The following is a 5,995-nucleotide window of genomic DNA, read 5'->3' as shown; positions in this document are numbered from 1 at the left end:
AACCCTTCTAGTTCGCATTGATTTGAATTTAAATCATGTACTTCCCCTGGATTTGAAGCTAACTCGTTTGTTTCGCATGCAGTTGATGCTGAATTATGTATATCACAAGTATTTGCAGCTAAACCATTTATTTCGCATAGATTCGGAGATAAGCCTTCTACTTCGCATCGATTTGAAGCTAAATCATGTGTTTCGCATGGTTTTTGAAGCTAACTCGTTTGTTTCGCATGCTGTTGAAGCTAAATCATATATATCACAAGTATTTGGAGCTAAACCATTTGATTCGCACGGATTTGATGATAACCATCCTAGTTCGCATTGATTTGAACTTAAATCATGTGTTTCGCATGGATTTAAAGCTAACTCGTTGTTTCGCATGCAGTTGAAGCTAAATCATGGATATCACAAGTGTTTGAAGCTAAACCATTTGATTGGCATGGATTTGAAGCTAAGCCTTCTACTTCGCATTAAATTGAAGCTAAATCATGTGTTTCGCATGGATTTGAAGCTAACATGTTTGTTTCGCATGGATTTGAAGCTAAGCTTTCTACCTCGCATTGATTTGAAGATAAATAATGTGTTTCGCTTGGATTTGAAGCTCAGCCTTCTACTTCGCATTGATTTGAAGCTAAACCATGTGTTTCGCTTGGATTTTAAGCTAACTCGTTTGTTTCACATGCAGTTGAAGTTAAATCATGAGTATCACAAGTATTTGAAGCTAAACCATTTGTTTCGCATTGATTCAAAGATCAGTCTTCCACTTCGCATTGATTTGAAGCTAAATCATGTGTTTCGCATGGATTTGAAGCTAACTCGTTTGTTTCGCATGCAGTTGATGCTGAATCATGTATATCACAAGTATTTGCAGCTAAACCATTTGTTTCGCATGGATTCGTAGATAAGCCTTCTACTTCGCATCGATTTGAAGCTAAATCATGTGTTTCGCATGGCTTTTGAAGCTAACTCGTTTGTTTCGCATGCTGTTGAAGCTAAATCATGTATATCACAAGTATTTGAAGCTAAACCATTTGATTCGCACGGGTTTGATGATAACCCTTCTACTTCGCATTGATTTGAAACGAAATCATATGCTTCGCTTGGATTTGAAGCTAACTCGTTTGTTTCGCAAGCTGTAGAAGCTAAATCATGTATATCACAAGTATTTGAAGCAAAACCATTTGATTCGCACGGATTTGATGATAACCCTTCTAGTTCGCATTGATTTGAAGCTAAATCATGTGTTGCGCATGGATTAGATGCTAACTCGTTTGTTTCGCATGCAGTTGAAGTTAAATCATGTATATCAAAAGTATTTGAAGCTAAACCATTTTATTCCCATGGATTTGAAGCTATGCCTTCTACTTCGCATTGATTTGATGTTAAATCATATGTCTCGCATGGATTTGAAGTTATCTCGTTTGTTTCCGATGAACTTGAATATAAATCATGTATATCACAAGTATTTGAATCTAAACAATCTGTTTCGTGTGGATTCGGAGATCAGCCTTCTACTTCGCATTGATTTGAATCGAAATCATATGCTTCGCTTGGATTTGAAGCTAACTCGTTTGTTTCGCATGCAGTTGAAGCTAAATCATGTATATCACAATTTGTTTGAAGCTAAACCATTTGTTTCGTATGGATTCGAAGATAACCCTTCTACTTCGCATGGATTTGAAGATAAATAATGTGTTTCGCTTGGATTTGAAGCAAACTCGTTTGTATCGCACGCACTTGAATCTAGATCAAGTATATCACAAGTATTTGAAGCTAAACCGTTTGATTCGCATGGATCTGAAGCTAAGCCTTCTACTTCGCATTGATTTGAAGACAAATCATGTGTTTCGCTTGGATTTTAAGCAAATTCGTTTGTTTCACATGCAGTTGAAGCTAAATCATGTACATCACAAGTGTTTGAAGCTAAACCTTTTGTTTTGCATGGATTCGAAGATAATCCTTCTACTTCACATTGATTTGAAGCTAAATCATACGTTTCGCATGGATTTGAATCTATCTCGTTTGTTTCGCATGCACTTGAATATAAATCAAGCATATAACAAGTATTTGAAGCTAAACCGTTTGATTCGCATGGATTTGAAGCTAAGCCTTCTACTTCGCATTGATTTGAAGATAAATCATTTGTTTCGCTTGGATTTGAAGCTAACTCGTATGTTTCGCATGCAGTTTAAGCTAAATCATGTATATCACAAGTGTTTGAAGCTAAACCATTTGATTCGCACGGATTTGATGATAACCCTTCTAGTTCGCATTGATTTGAAGCTAAATCATTTGTTTCGCATGGATTTGAAGCTAACTCTTTTTTTCGCATGCTGTTGAATCTAAATCAAGTATATCACAAGTATTTGAAGCAAAACCATTTGATTCGCACGGATTTGGTGATAACCCATCTGGTTCGCATTGATTTGAATTTAAATCATGTGTTTCGCATGGATTTGAAGCTAACTCGTTTGTTTCGCATGCAGTTGAAGATAAGTCATGTATATCACAAGTATTTGAAGATAAACCATTTGATTCCCATGGATTTCAAGCTATGCCTTCTACTTCGCATTGATTTGGATCTAAATCATGTGTTTCGCATGGATTTAAAGCTAACTCGTTTGTTTCGCATGCACTTGAATATAAATCAAGTATATCACTAGTATTAGAAGCTAAACCGTTTGATTCGCATGGATTTGAAGCTAAGCCTTCTACCTCGCATTGGTTGGAAGATATATCATGTATTTCGGTGGGATTTTGAAGCTAACTCGTTTGTTTCGCACGCACTTGAATCGAAATCAAGTATATCAGAAGTATTTGAACCGAAACCGTTTGATTCGCATGGATTTGAAGCTAAGCCTTCTACTTCGTATTGATTTGAAGATGAATCATGTGTTTCACTTGGATTTGAAGCTCAGCCTTCTACTTTGCATAGATATGAAGCTAAATAATGTGTTTCGCTTGGATTTTAAGCTAACTCGTTTGTTTCATATGCAGTTGAAGTTTAATCATGAATATCACAAGTATTTGAAGCTAAACGGTTTGTTTCGCATGGATTTGAAGATAAGCCTCCTACCTCGCATTGATTTGATGCTAAATCATGTGTTTCGCATGGATTTGAAGCTAACTCGTTTGTTTTGCATGCACTTGAAGCTGAACCATGTATATCACAAGTATTTGATGCTAAACAGTTTGATTGGCATGTATTTGAAGCTAAGACTTCTACTTCGCATTAAATTGAAGCTAAATCATGTGTTTCGCTTGGATTTGAAGCTAACTCGTTTGTATCAAATGCATTTGGAGCTAAGTCATGAATATCACAAGTATTTGAAAATAAACCATTTGAATCCCATGGATTTGAAGCTATGCCTTCTACTTCGCATTGATTTGGTGCTAAATCATGTGTTTCGCATGGATTTGAAGCTAACTCGTTTGTTTCGCATGCATTTGAAACTAAGTCATGAGTATCACAAGTATTTGAAAATAAACCATTTGATTCCCATGGATTTGAAGCTATGCCTTCTACTTCGCATTGATTTGGAGCTAAATCATGTGTTTCGCATGGATTTAAATCTAACTCGTTTGTTTCGCATGCAGTTGAAGCTAAATCATGTATATCACAAGTGTTTGAAGCTAAACCGTTTGATTCGCATGGATTTGAAGCTAAGACTTCTACTTCGCATTAAATTGAAGCTAAATCATGTGTTTCGCATGGATTAGAAGCTAACTCGTTTGTTTCGCATGCTGTTGAAGCTAAATCATGTATATCACAAGTATTTGAAGCTGAACCACTTGTTTCGCAGGGATTTGAAGCTAAGCCTTCTACTTCGCATTGATTTGAAAATAAACCATTTGATTCCCATGGATTTGAAGCTATGCCTTCTACTTCGCATTGATTTGGAGCTAAATCATGTGTTTCGCATGGATTTAAAGCTAACTCGTATGTTTCGCATGCAGTTGAAGCTAAATCATGTATATCACAAGTGTTTGAAGCTAAACCATTTGATTCGCACGAATTTGATGATAACCCTTCTAGTTTGCATTGATTTGAATTTAAAGCATGTGTTTCGCATGGATTTGAAGCTAACTCGTTTGTTTCGCATGCAGTTGAAGATAAGTCATGCATATAACAAGTATTTGAAAATAAACCATTTGATTCCCATGGATTTGAAGCTATGCCTTCTACTTCGCATTGATTTGGAGCTGAATCATGTGTTTCGCATGGATTTAAAGCTAACTCGTATGTTTCGCATACAGTTGAAGCTAAATCATGTATATCACAAGTATTTGAAGCTTACCCACTTGTTTCGCAGGGATTTGAAGCTAAGCCTTCTACTTCGCATTGATTTGAAGATAAATCATGTGTTTCGCTTGGATTTGAAGCTAACTCGTTTGTTTCGCATGCATTTGAAACTAAGTCATGAATATCACAAGTATTTGAAAATAAACCATTTGATTCCCATGGATTTGAAGCTATGCCTTCTACTTCGCATTGATTTGCAGCTAAATCATGTGTTTCGCATGGATTTAAATCTAACTCGTATGTTTCGCATGCAGTTGAAGCTAAATCATGTATATCACAAGTGTTTGAAGCTAAACCATTTGATTCGCACGAATTTGATGATAACCCTTCTAGTTTGCATTGATTTGAATTTAAAGCATGCGATTCGCATGGATTTGAAGCTAACTCGTTTGTTTCGCATGCAGTTGAAGATAAGTCATGCATATAACAAGTATTTGAATCTAAACCATTTGATTCCCATGGATTTGAAGCTATGCCTTCTACTTCGCATTGATTTGGAGCTAAATCATGTGTTTCGCATGGATTTAAAGCTAACTCGTTTGTTTCGCATGCTGTTGAAGCTAAATCATGTATATCACAAGTATTTGAATATGAACCATTTGATTAGCATGGATTCGAAGATCACCCTTCTTCTTCGCATTGATTTGAAGCTAAATCATGTGTTTCGCATGGATTTGAAGCTAACTCGTTTGTTTCGCATGCAGTTGAAGCTAAATCATGTATATCACAAGTATTTGAAGCTAAACCATTTGTTTCGCATGGATTCGAACATCAGCCTTCTGCTTCGCATTGATTTGTTGTTAAACCATTTGTTTCGCATGCTGTTCAAGCTAAATCAAGTATATCACAAGTATTTGAAGCAAAACCATTTGATTCGCACGGATTTGATGATAACCCTTCTAGTTCGCATTGATTTGAATTTAAAGCATGTGTTTCGCATGGATTTGAAGCTAACTCGTTTGTTTCGCATGCAGTTGAAGATAAGTCATGCATATCACAAGTATTTGAAGCTAAACCGTTTGATTCGCATGGATTTGAAGATCTGCCTTCTACTTCGCATTGATTTGAAGCTAAATCATGTGTTTCGCATGCTGTTGAAGCTAAATCATGTATATCACAAGTATTTGAAGCTGAACCACTTGTTTCGCAGGGATTTGAAGCTAAGCCTTCTAGTTCGCATTGATTTGAAGATAAATCATGTGTTTCGCTTGGATTTGAAGCTAACTCGTTTGTTTCGCATGCATTTGAAGCTAAGTCATGAATATCACAAGTATTTGAAAATAAACCATTTGATTCCCATGGATTTGAAGCTATGCCTTCTACTTCGCATTGATTTGGAGCTAAATCATGAGTTTCGCATGGATTTAAAGCTAACTCGATTGTTTCGCATGCAGTTGAAGCTAAATCATGTATATCACAAGTGTTTGAAGCTAAACCGTTTGATTCGCATGGATTTGAAGATCTGCCTTCAACTTCGCATTGATTTGAAGCTAAATCATGTGTTTCGCATGGATTTGAAGCTAACTCGTTAGTTTCGCATGCTGTTGAAGCTAAATCATGTATATTACAAGTATTTGAATATGAACCATTTGATTAGCATGGATTCGAATATCACCCTTCTTCTTCGCATTGATTTGAAGCTAAATCATGTGTTTCGCATGGATTTGAAGCTAACTCGTTTGTTTCGCATGCAGT

The sequence above is a fragment of the Megalopta genalis genome, unplaced genomic scaffold (assembly GCF_051020955.1).
Source record: "Megalopta genalis isolate 19385.01 unplaced genomic scaffold, iyMegGena1_principal scaffold0081, whole genome shotgun sequence".
NCBI classification, from domain to species: Eukaryota; Metazoa; Arthropoda; class Insecta; order Hymenoptera; family Halictidae; genus Megalopta; species Megalopta genalis.
The sequence above is the reverse complement of the archived record's forward strand: the minus strand, read 5'-3'. Positions refer to the sequence as shown.